Source organism: Dreissena polymorpha, chromosome 12 (genome assembly GCF_020536995.1).
Source record: "Dreissena polymorpha isolate Duluth1 chromosome 12, UMN_Dpol_1.0, whole genome shotgun sequence".
Classification (NCBI taxonomy): domain Eukaryota; kingdom Metazoa; phylum Mollusca; class Bivalvia; order Myida; family Dreissenidae; genus Dreissena; species Dreissena polymorpha.
This window is the reverse complement of record NC_068366.1, coordinates 53,665,949-53,678,598: the sequence shown is the minus strand read 5'-3', so window position 1 is coordinate 53,678,598 and position 12,650 is coordinate 53,665,949. Positions and strand designations below refer to the sequence as shown.

Sequence of the window (12,650 nt, the reverse complement as noted above, 5' to 3'; positions counted from 1 at the left end):
TGACTATAGAGAAACCTTGTGAACAATCTAGAAGTCACTTTTTTGGCTAACCATCGTGAAACTTAGTCAAGATATTGATATCTCAGACAAGTGCTCAGATCGGTGAAAAAAATACTTTTAAGCTCACCTGATTGCTCAGGTGAGGTTTTAGGATCGGTCTTTGTCCATCGTCCGTCCGTCCACATTTAATTGTAAACACTCTAGCATTCACATTTCTCAAGCATTCTTTATCAAAGTTGCTGAGAAGCTATATGGCCACAAAATCTCAGTCAAGTTTGATAATGAGCAAAATTGCATAATAAATGCCAGAATTATTGCCCTTAGATTGTCAAAATTTCCATTATATTATACAAAATCCTTGTAAACACTCTAGAGGTCACAATTTTGTTTCAGATTTTATGAATCTTGGTCATAATATTTATTATTTAAGCAAAGTTTGATGTTTGGTCATGATGGGTCAAAATATAGGTCAGCAGGTCAAATCTTACAAAAACCTCGTAAACACTCCAAACGCCAGAGGTTTGGTTCAATAATGAGGAAACATGACCCGGATGTTTGTCTGGACAATATCTAGACCAAGTTTGACGTTTGGTAATGTGGGGACAACATCTAGGTCATGGGGTCTAATCTAACAAAAACCTTGTAAATACACTAGAGGCCATAGTTTTGGTCCAATAATGATGGTACTTGACCAGGATGTTTTTCTTGATGATATCTAGGCAAAGTTTGACATTGGGTAATGTGGGGTCAAAATCTTGGTCACGAGATCCAAATCTTACAAAAACCTTGTAACACTCAAGTGCCCACAATGTTTGATTCAATAATGATGATACTTTAGGAGGAAGTTTGTTAGGACAATATTTAGGCAAACGTTAACATTTTGCTCATAAAATGACTAGAATTCTAACGCCATTAAAAGAAGTTAACAGTGTCTTATTTTTTAAGTTGTTTTGTTACATCATACCCATAACCATGAGGGTTACAGTATGACTATAGCAATAATAGCAAAAAAAAAAATTTGAATAGCAAACAGTGCAAGGTCTTTTTAGATGTACATGTATGCCGCACTACCGGACAAATTTTTTTCACACCAATAATAAAACAAAGAAAACAGTCAGAAGTGTTGCCTTGACCCCATGCTACGACCATCAAAAACTTGTACTGAACTGATTTTAAAATGCAATTAAAAAATGCATGTAGCCGCATCGCAAAAAAAAATGAAACTATTTACTTCAGATTTACATTTGATTACTAACCACTTGATGCAAAATATTAATGAAAGTCATTATGCGGTTTGTTCCCTGCACAAAATCACGAATTGGCGGTCCAAAATATGGAGTATATTCAAGTGTTTATGCAACGCTCTCTCCATATATGGAAAACACTACAGTCGCATATATTAACCAGAATCGTTTAAAGTTGTTTTCTTCCAACTGGGAAAAAGAAGGGCAGTAGGATAAGGTCGATGAAAGTACTTTGTTAAAGTATTACTTGTTTTAATTAAAAAATTAATTTACACGAAATAAATACCATTATAATAAAACACAACGTTTTTACCACATATCTATTTCGTTTTATAACATTTGTTTGATAATACTGTCGATGTAATCGATGAAAAAAAAAGTCGATTGTTTCACTTGTAGAAAACACCTACATTTCCACCACTAACGTAAAATGCGCATTCAGGATATTGGATGATTATCGTAAGATTCGCCAACTTGACGATTATTACGTGATAGAAGCGTTTATGAGTGACGAATAAAAGTTTGTCCCATTTAAAAAAAAAAAAAAAAAAAATAGAAAGACTTATAAATAATCTTAATTATTAATATTGTGGCTGTAATGTTGCCAAATTGTATACCTAAAATGTAGACTGGCTCATTAACCCGCTCTGGTTTGTCGTGTGTTGTGTATGCAGTGTTAATGATCACGTGATCAATCACGTTCCATAGTTCTGATTTAATATAAAGATAGCATGTGCATAATATGGATAATAGTCTGCCTTACGTTCGGTATGTGTTTGTCCGTGGTAATCGATCTTTATTTCATAAAAAAATATGTGGTTTGAGACTATTCGGCGAAGGCATAATGATGCCACAACAAGATGTTTGAAAAAACAGCAACAACAAAAGCATAGGTAATTACAAAAAAAGTTGTGATTTTCAGCAGTTGAGCAGGGGTTAGATACCTGGACGGTACATAGATGCGTATTTATTAAATTGCACAATGAGAAATGGTATGCGAGACGCGGTAAAAACATGTATCCGATTGCGATGCTTTATTTCTTTGATTTGTTCGGATTCATTCACTGTTTTATAATTTCTCTTACACACACAATATAAAGAAGTGAAACTCCAGCTGCTGGAGCAGTATTGAATTTTCATTAAAAACAATTAGTTGGTCTTTTATTTAAGGCAAGTGACCGATTGCCCAAACAGTACAAAACAGCACAATACAAACCAACATAAACACAAAATATGAATAAAGCTGGGGTCACCGCCTTGGAACGGTCAATGCAAAGCATTGGGGGTTTAAACCTGGTTATAGAGCGCTCAACCTCACACTTGGCCCAGCAATATTCATAATACATTTAAGTGTAAATAAAATTTAACGTCATAGCATTGTAACTCAAATTAAACAATAATAAAAGGGAATTAAAGCGCATTCAATTTAATTACTATTTAAATACTCAATTGCATTGAAGATACAAGAGTAACAGAATTACAACTTTTTGACGAACGATCAAATAAAACTATTAACAATTGTCAACTACATTCCTTCTTTATAGAAAAGGTTTGAGAATATAGAATTATAGAGTTAATATCTCAGATAATCATCGCGCAAATACAGGAAGAAGCAGAAATAATGGGTGTAAAAATTCCATATTACATAGCTTGGTTGTTTATTTGACTGCTAAACTAATTAAAAATAATTAAATCAAACAAGAAACGCCTATCAGAGAGAAAATATAAATAAAATGGAACATTATAAACCAATGACCTATGCATGTAGATTACAACTGGGAAAGTCCGTCGTATGACGTCACAAAAATCCATAATGACATGAACAAATTCCAAGGGCAGTACTAAATAAAAATATTAATGGGGAGCATAACTCATTACATTCTTTATTGGTATTGCTTTAAAACATGTTCTTATGCAGATTATCGAGTGCGGGAGGGGGTCAATTGGAAAGGGTGGGGGTTTCGTATACTATCAATCCTCGTGTCTATGTATATACATTCTTTTCTTACGGACGAATCGGACTGATGTCAGAATGATAATCTGGTATAGTTTCGTTTTAAGACACATTTTTCGGGATGTTGCTTTTTAATTTTCATAACAATCAACCTACTGATATAACAGGACATAAAAACACGTCATTAGAAAAAGCACATGACAATCTGTAAGTGCCACACATTCATTATGTCAATTGACAGGATGCAACCCTAAACAAAACACAATATATTCAGTGTGCTCAAGCTTTGTTGCACAGCCGGCAAACATGTATCGTAACATTTCCTTGAATACTTAAGGGCGGTGTCTGTCATATGTTTCACTGAAATATGAATAATATAAGTTAATCAATAAATCAAAGGTCCTGAACGGCGTATGAATCTGAATTGCCCGTGCAATAGCCGGTTGTGCTACCATTACACGAACAAGTAAACTGTCACATGTTTGGCCAACTGTATTAAAGTTTTGAAACATAACTAGTGGTTCGCAGACACCATTCGCCTATGTGTTACAAATACATTGACAACTATTTTAAACAAGAACTTTCCCTTAACAACCCATTGATCTAAAGTATACAAAGGTGAAACTTCAGCTGCCCCAGCAGCACAGCATTCCCATCATCAACCGTGTCAGGTCCATTATTTACGGCAAGTGACTAATTGCCGAACAGAACAGCACAACACAAAACAACACACATCAAATGACGTTGAAAAAAGCTGCGGTCACCGCCTTGGAACGGTCAATGCTAAGCATTGGGGGTTTTTAACCGGTTTTAGAGCGATCAACCTCACCCTTGGCTCAGCGATATCTAAAACACACATAAGTGTCAATAAACATTTACCTTATAGGATTGTAACACAAATTAAAAGGCAATGTAAGGGAACTACAAATGCTCAATTTAATTTCGGTTTAATTACTCAATGGTAAGAAAAAAACAGAATAAAAGAGTTACATTTTTTTGAGGCACGATGCAATGAACAAACTAACAAGTATCAATTACTTCCCTTCTTTTGATAAAAAGCTTTCAAGAAATAACGTCATATAGTTTATTTCTCAGAGCATCGTCACACAAGGGCGGGAAGAAGATGCAATAGTGGGTGCAAAGAGCCATATTGTACACCTTGGTTGTGTATGTTAATAGAATCGAAAAATAAAGCAAGGAAAATTGTAATTTATATGACAGTTACCACCGAACAAATATTCCACTACAAGCAGTAAAATATGTACTGTAAAGGGAGGGGGTGTTAACAATATTAAACGAAAAGACAATTAGAAAGTAAACTATTTATTCGTTATATAAATACAAAATCATATAAACAATATAAACCAAAACATCCAGACTGAGAAGTATTAAAATGAATTAGCAATTTGTCCAAGATAAGCAACTCACAACTCTCTGAAACAAATGTTTTCCTTAGTGGGTTTTTTTCTATTCGTTTGTAATTGAAAAACGTAAAAAAGCGGGGTAAATTTATTCAAAAGCCAAAACGCTTACACATATCGTAATTTAAAGCCTTTCTTATTTGTATATTGCATTTACACCAATATTCTGTCCACAAAGACTAAAGTGCAAAACCAAATGCTAGTCAGCGATATTTTTTTACAATCACAAGTGGACGCCAAGTGCCATCGACAAAACGCATTCATTCACTTAAAACAACATGTGTCAAAAAGCAAAGCTCTTAAATCTATATACGTCACCTTGGCGCAAGAACTCAGTAAGTGCATATATAATAAATGTGCACTTACTGAGTTCTTGCGCCAAGGTGACGATATGATGACGTTTGCACATGTTGAAATGTATAAAAGCACAAGGCTGCCGCACACAACTACAGACTTAACAGATTCTTTCGTGATAGACTCAATCATCAAAACATCTACAAGCTATCTTCAGAGGCTGTCTGGTGTTAGCGCGCTTGAAAGGGTAAGAGTTAAAAAATATATATGTTGTTCTTTTGTTGTTGTTTATATCTTTATTGAAAAAATGCATTCTTTTTTAATTGAATTTTTTGTTCTCATTTATTGCGCGAAATTATTTAATACAAAATTGGCATACTTTATACAGTTTAATAAAATTTACCATCTTTGATTAAAACATTCAAACGTGAAAAAAAACGGGGAAAATGTGCACAGATCTGTCATGTAGTCGATTGAAAAAAATGCTTTTTGTTAATTACCATGTATTGTACTTGATATTATTTAATATGGTTCATTTAATGAATTCTTTTTATTTCATATGTTGATTTGGTTTCGTGTTTTTTTGTTGTTGTTTTTTTTTTTAAATCAGAATCGTCTTGACTTTAGATGATACTTAAAGCTATTGGGCATGAACTTTGAGCATCAACGTAATTTAAACAACTACTTTGTAGCAGTAGGGCTTAACTCTGATTAACTCATCAGTGTCAACCTAATCCCTTTTGACAACGACTTAATGCTAACACGGTGGTGTAAATATTGATTTAACTTTAACGAGAGTTTTGAACAACCAACTTTATATAATGTAATGCTATAAGGTTACTGTCTATTTATACTCTTATTTAACGTGATCAATTCTGGCCCAAGTGTGTGGTTAGGGATCCCCGTAAACCGGTTTAAACCCCCAATACTTTGTTTTGACTATTTTAAGGCCGTGACTACAATTTTGATCGTATTTTGTGTTCGTTTTGTAATGGTTTATGTTGTATTAGGCATTTGGTCACTTGCCTTAAATAAGGGACTTACTGGTGGTAATAACGATTTCTCTTCTGATAATGTTTCAGGAATGTTTAAGACTGCAAACTCATTAAGTCGATCTTTACCAACTTTGTTCACATAATTTAACTGACCACGTCCTAAGCATTTTTGTTCATGTGATATAAACTATTTTTATACTTTGTCAATACTCAGGTGATGGAGACACTCGGTGTCTACTTTTTATACTCTTTTTTTTAAATAAATAAATTAAGTAAATGCAGTTTATGCCCTCAACACTTATAAAATGGTTGTGCATGTATATCTGCCTTTGGCCGTTCGTCAGTCCGTATGTACATGCGTACTTTCATCGCAAAAAATGTCCAGGCCATAACTCGAAGACTATTTGGGCTTTACAGTTATCATTCAGGCAGGGATTTTTTTTATTTTTCTTTCCTACTTCATATTTGAATTGAACATGTAACGTTATAAATTTCTATAAAGTCATTAAGAACGACACATTCTGGTTCCCGCAGGTTTCACGTTCATTTAGCAATACGAAACAAGCATTGCTTTTTCAACTATAGTGCTCTGAAAATCGAATAAAAATGTTAACTCTCAGGCGCATTTTGGCAAATTATTATAATTTTTATTCAAAGTATACAAAATAAATCCATAGCATAATAAACGCCCAAACAAAGTTCTATTTTACGTATAATCATAGGTCATATCCATTATTCCATCACTTTGGTGTTAAGACATACCGATAGCAAACGAGAAACACGTTAATCTGCTTGAGCTGTGATTTCTGTAATACGTATCCGATTTATAAGCTTTTTGGACATACGTTTATATAATGTTCTCAATCATTTTTGACGATCCTGCTTCAGCAGCTCGTCTAAGTAATCATACCATGAAACAATTCTTCACAATGGCGACCTACCTAAAAGACCGAGCCGATTGAGTTAGCTTAATTTTATCAATCGGCATACCTCGCTGATTATCATTGAAGTAGCTTGGTTCCCGTCCTCTTTCAAATTTATCGAGAGATTCGGGACAGGAACCACACACGAAACTGCTGGTTGCACTTAAAACTCTGTTACGCTGGGAAAACCCCAAATGTAGTTATCCCCACGCTCACACGTTGGACTAGCCTGTGTCAGACAAGTTAGACTAGTCTGTGTCAGACAAGTTAGAATAGCCTGTGTCAGACAAGTTGGACTAGCCTGTGTCAGACAAGTTGGACTAGCCTGTGTCAGACAAGTTGGACAAGCCTGTGTCAGACAAGTTGGACTAGCCTTTGTCAGACAAGTTAGACTAGCCTGTGTCAGACAAGTTAGACTAGCATGTGTCAGACAAGTTAGACTAGCCTGTGTCAGACAAGTTGGACTAGCCAGTTTCAGACAAATTGGTCTTGCCTGTGTCAGACAAGTTTGACTAGCCTGTGTCAGACAAGTTAGTCTTGCCTTCGTCAGACAAGTTAAACTAGCATGTGTCAGACAAGTTAGACTAACCTGTGTCAGACAAGTTAGACTAGCCTGTGTCAGACAAGTTAGACTAGCTTGTGTCAGACAAGTTAGACTAGCCTGTGTCACACAAGTGGGACTAACCTGTTTCAGACAAGTTAGACTAGCCTGTGTCAGACAAGTAAGACTAGCCTGTGTCAGACAAGTTGGACTATCCTATGTCAAACAAGTAAGAAAAGCCTGTGTCAGACAAGTTAGACTAGCCTGTGTCAGACAAGTTGGACTAGCCTGTGTCAGATCAATTAGACTAGCCTGTATCAGACAAGTTAGACTAGCCTGTGTCAGACTATTAAGACAAGCCTGTGTCAGACAAGTTGGACTAGCCTAAGTCAGCCTGTGTCAGACAAGTTAGACTAACCTGACTAACTAACAAAATGTTTCGTACCCAATTTTTGTTCGTACCCAATTTGTTTTTCGTACACAAATTTAGTTTGGCACAATTCTTTCGTACCAAAAATTTTCGTACCCATTTTTTTTGTACCAGATTTTGTTTCGTTCCCATTTTTTTTTCGTACCCAAATTTGTTTTCATACCCCAATTTCTTTTCGTACCCAACTTTTTTTTCGTACCCATTTTTTTTTTTGCATAATTTTTTCGTACCCATAATTTTCGTACCCAAATTTTGTTTCGTACCCAAAATTGTCGTACCCACATACACAATTGTGGTGATGTAGATAAACTTAAATTAATGCTTGTTTATCCATCCTCTTCAAAAGCATCGTTACACCAGTACTGTCAGTAATTTGATTTTTAATGTTCAGCAGGCATTCAACTCGTACGTTTCGTAATTCCACCATCCACAATGCAAGTGCGGTGGCGCAATTGGTCAAACAATTTGATTGTTAATGTTTAAACAAATGCTTTCTTCAATTAATATGAATGTAATTTGAAAATTGTTCTGCTTTGCAGCGGTAAACATGAATGAAAAAAAAGCCATTCTTTTGATGATATTCATATTACACGATGGAACAACAAGCAGACTATTGCCACCTACACATGCAATTGTCAATACAACACGGCCAGAAGACAAGTTTCCATTGGAAAAAACGTTCCTTGGACATGGAAGCGCCATTGAAGGGAAATTTGACGATATGCCAACTTTTGCAATGAATGATTTACAAAATAATCATGATGGCAGCGAACGTGTGCAAGCTTTACGTCGACTTGCCAAACGACATCTTGATCCTAAGTATTTGAGACATGGGGATGCAATATCATTGAAATACACGGCAATGCGGACTGAGTGGTTGAGTTGCTGGGGATCTGGATATTGGTGTGAATTGCGTTCGTGCCCTGGAACAAATAATCCGTCACACAGCTGTCGAGGAGAGGTTTTCTGGATCTATGGACGTGGAAGGCACCCCAATCAAAAAATACTGACATGTGATACTGTCGGTCTACAGTACAGCTTTATGCGGGGTTCCCATTATTGGCTCAGTGAAGATGAAAACCATCAGGGGTACTATTATAAGACGCGCACATGCCCTGGTGACGGTTTCGAATTTGGCTACGGGTGGTCGGGTTGCCCTAGGGAAAAGTTTGTAATACGAGTTGAAGGAAAGGGATGTGGCGAGAATGTGGAGGACAGGGATGACATACAGTTGCAAGCCGAAAACAACTTTTATGTGGCAGGTTATTATGGTTACCGTTGGATATATGCCACCCATACGGAACCGTCGCCATGGAAATTGTATATCCTTTAATTCTCCAACACTAAAACCATATAAACAAACTATTATTTCCATTTCTCAGTTTTGATGGAAATGGTGTGCTGTTGGGGCAGGTGAAGTTTCACTTTTGTATACTTTAAATTGTTTATGATGTATGTAATTTCAACATGTTAACTATTGCTTTTATTCAATTTTTAGTATCTCAGTATATATTTAATGCATGTCCATTGAATGACTAATGTTTATATATAAAAAGTTCTGGTAAAGAAAGAAAACAATTAATACAAATATTTTATGAATAATTAACTCGAGCTTTGTCACACACGTGACGAATACCTCCACATGCCGCATTGACACAAAATATGTTGCATGTCGTCTTCACAAAAAAATAGAAAGCTACTTGTGGCGTTTTTTTAAGAATCATGATGCAACTGTGACCTTGATCTTGGAGATAGCGACGTAATTCTTTCGCATGGCACACAGTCCAATGATAGCAAAAAAAGTACTTAGTCATTTTTAAATTTCACAATGATAAGCATAGTTATGTCCCGGACAAGCTCATCTATGACCAATTTTGACCTATTCCCCAAGTTTGACTTTAACTATGGAGACATCGACGTTATTCTTTCCCATGACTCACCATCCAAGGTCGATGAACAAATGAACACAGTCATTTTTTTTAATATCACAATGAATGACATAGTTATGGCCCGCACAAGCTCCTTTATGGCCATGCTTGACAGTTGAACTCAAAGTGTGACCTTGACCTTGGAGATTTTGACGTAATTCTTTCGCACAACACACTGTCCAAGGATGATGATGCAACCATTAATGAAACGCCCCCCAGATGTGCCGAAAGATTGTACAATCGCACAATGAATAACATAGTTAAAGCCTGGACAAACTTTCGGGACCGACCGACTGACCGGCCAACCGACCGACAAAGTGACTCCTATAAAGCCCCCTCCCATATAAGAACAACAAACATATTCATTAAGAAGTTCGTGTTTATGTGTATTCATGTACAAAAAAAAACACAATACAAAACTACATTTGTACATGCTTTAATAAACATTGTGTATCCATATGTATTCAAATAAATATAAAAACCTACCGGAGTTATTCTGTAATTTATAATTGAAGTCATAATTGAACATTGGCAGTCGTTTTTACGAAACTCAGTTTAACCTCGACTCCAAGTTATAAACACAGTCGGTTTCTCTTACCTATGTGATGCGTTGTCTATGATAACAGAATTAAGGCACAACTAATTTGTATTCACAATGTCTTAATATATATGTAAGATTTCATGTTTAATATTGCTGTCGGTCCAAAACACCTGACCGTTTTTTGTTCCAATCCCACCCCCACAAAGTTGGCGGCAGATAGCGTTGCCCTTGTCCGTCCGTCCGTCCGTACTATAATATATATGCTATGTTTAATATTCTGCCGTAATTTTTGCCAAGATACCTTATGTCACGAATTATTCGAAACTTCACGACAAATTTGCGTTGTTCGATGATTTTTGTTTGATATATTAAAAACAAATGTCCACGTCAGACTTTTTTTAATCTTCTTGATCTTAGGTTACTTTGGTAACGCGTGAGTTTTAAATTAAAATGTCACGAAATAGTGTTTATTGTAATTATGATTATATACACCAAAATATTGCTGTTCGTGCAAAAAAAATCAGACGCTTTGTGTTATTTTTTATTTGTATTAAACAATACACAATTGAATATGGTCATACGCTGCAATTTTGTCACAAACAAAAACAAAACAATATCTGCTTTCCAGCTGTATATAAACTTACACGAAAAATAGACACCTGGCGTAGAGGTAGCGGTTAGGGTTAAGGATTAGGGTTATAATTTACTTGTTCGAGATTGATGTATTCATACATTTATATGCATATTGCGAGAGATCTTAGGCAGGTTCAGACAGAAGCTATACCAAGAGCTGCATTGAAGCTCATCTTCGCAACAAACATAAAAATGAGCTGTGATATCGTATACACCTTAGTGATTGGTTTGAAATAAAGTTAAATCAATGTCAGAGTAATCATGTAAACATGCAGATATTATAAGTTACACTGTTAGTAACTGATGGTGTATGGGATATACACCCTCAGTAATTTCATACCATACGAGAGCGAAGCTCGAGTATGGTAAGACATTACTGAGGGTGTATATCCCATACACCATCAGTTACTAACAGTGTAACGATTATATCTCACCGACTACCTTTAAAGTATATAATATATAATATAATATATAATATATAATATAATATATAGTATAATATATAATATATAATATAATAAACTATATAATATATAATATTATGTAATATATAATATTATATATACTATATAATATATACTATATAATATATAACATATAGTATATAATATATCATATATAATATATGATATATCATCTATCATATATCATATATCATGTATAATATATAATATATGATATATCATGTATAATATATCATATATCATATATAATATATCATATATATATTTTTTATATATTATATAATATATATATATATTATAATATAAATATAATGTTATATATTATATATTATAGTATATAGTATACATTATATAGAATATATTATATATTAATAACAATACTTATCTAGCAGTTTATCGAACAGACGCCATTTTTTACGTTGATAGGAGTATGGAAATTACTCGGGGTGTATGGAAATTACTCGGGGTGTATGGAAAATACACCATGGGCACGTGACCGCTCTAAGCCAATCGGATAGGGTCATTTTTGTAGGAGGTGAGATATAACATTGTACACATGATGAAAACTGGATTAATATCCAGAGGCCGTACTTTATAAAAGTAGTACAATTATTATTATAAAACACATTCGTTTAGAACTAGAGCATTGAGGGTAATGTTGTAATTGTCGATGAGATATTGTCATCAGCGCTTTGATGTTGTAATTAGCGAAAGGATTATGTCACCAGCGCTGTTATATTGTAATCAGCGATGTGATATTGTCATGAGCGCTGTGATAATTTCATTAGCGTTGCGATAGTGGTATCATCGATAAGATACTTTCATTGGCGCTGTGATGTTGTCATTAGCGCTGTTATATTGTCACCCAAGCTCTGATATTGTCATCAGGGCTGTGTAATTGTCATTAGCGCCGTAATATTGTCATTAGCGATGCGATAGTGTCATCAGAGCTGTCATATTTTCATTATCGCTGTGATATTGTCATCAGCGCCGTAATATTGTCATTAGCGATGCGATAGTGTCATCAGAGCTGTCATATTTTTATTATCGCTGTGATATTTTCATCAGCGCCGTAATATTGTCATTAGCGATGCGATAGTGTCATCACAGCTGTCATACTTTCATTATCGCTGTGATATTGTCATCGGCGCCGTAATATTGTCATTAGCGATGCGATAGTGTCATCAGAGCTGTCATATTTTCATTATCGCTGTGATATTGTCATCAGCGCTGTAAAAATTGTCATCAGCACAGTTATATTTTCGTCAGCGCTGTGGTTTAG

General features: G+C 35.0%; 1 long non-coding RNA gene across 1 annotated transcript; it reads left to right on the top strand.

Annotated features, from left to right (window-relative positions):
- The first annotated feature begins 5,011 nt into the window (after positions 1-5,011).
- LOC127852798 (uncharacterized) lies at positions 5,012-10,215 on the top strand. Its single transcript, XR_008036263.1, has 2 exons — positions 5,012-5,160; positions 8,342-10,215. It is a non-coding gene; the product is annotated as an uncharacterized LOC127852798 (long non-coding RNA).
- Positions 10,216-12,650: the final 2,435 nt, after the last annotated feature.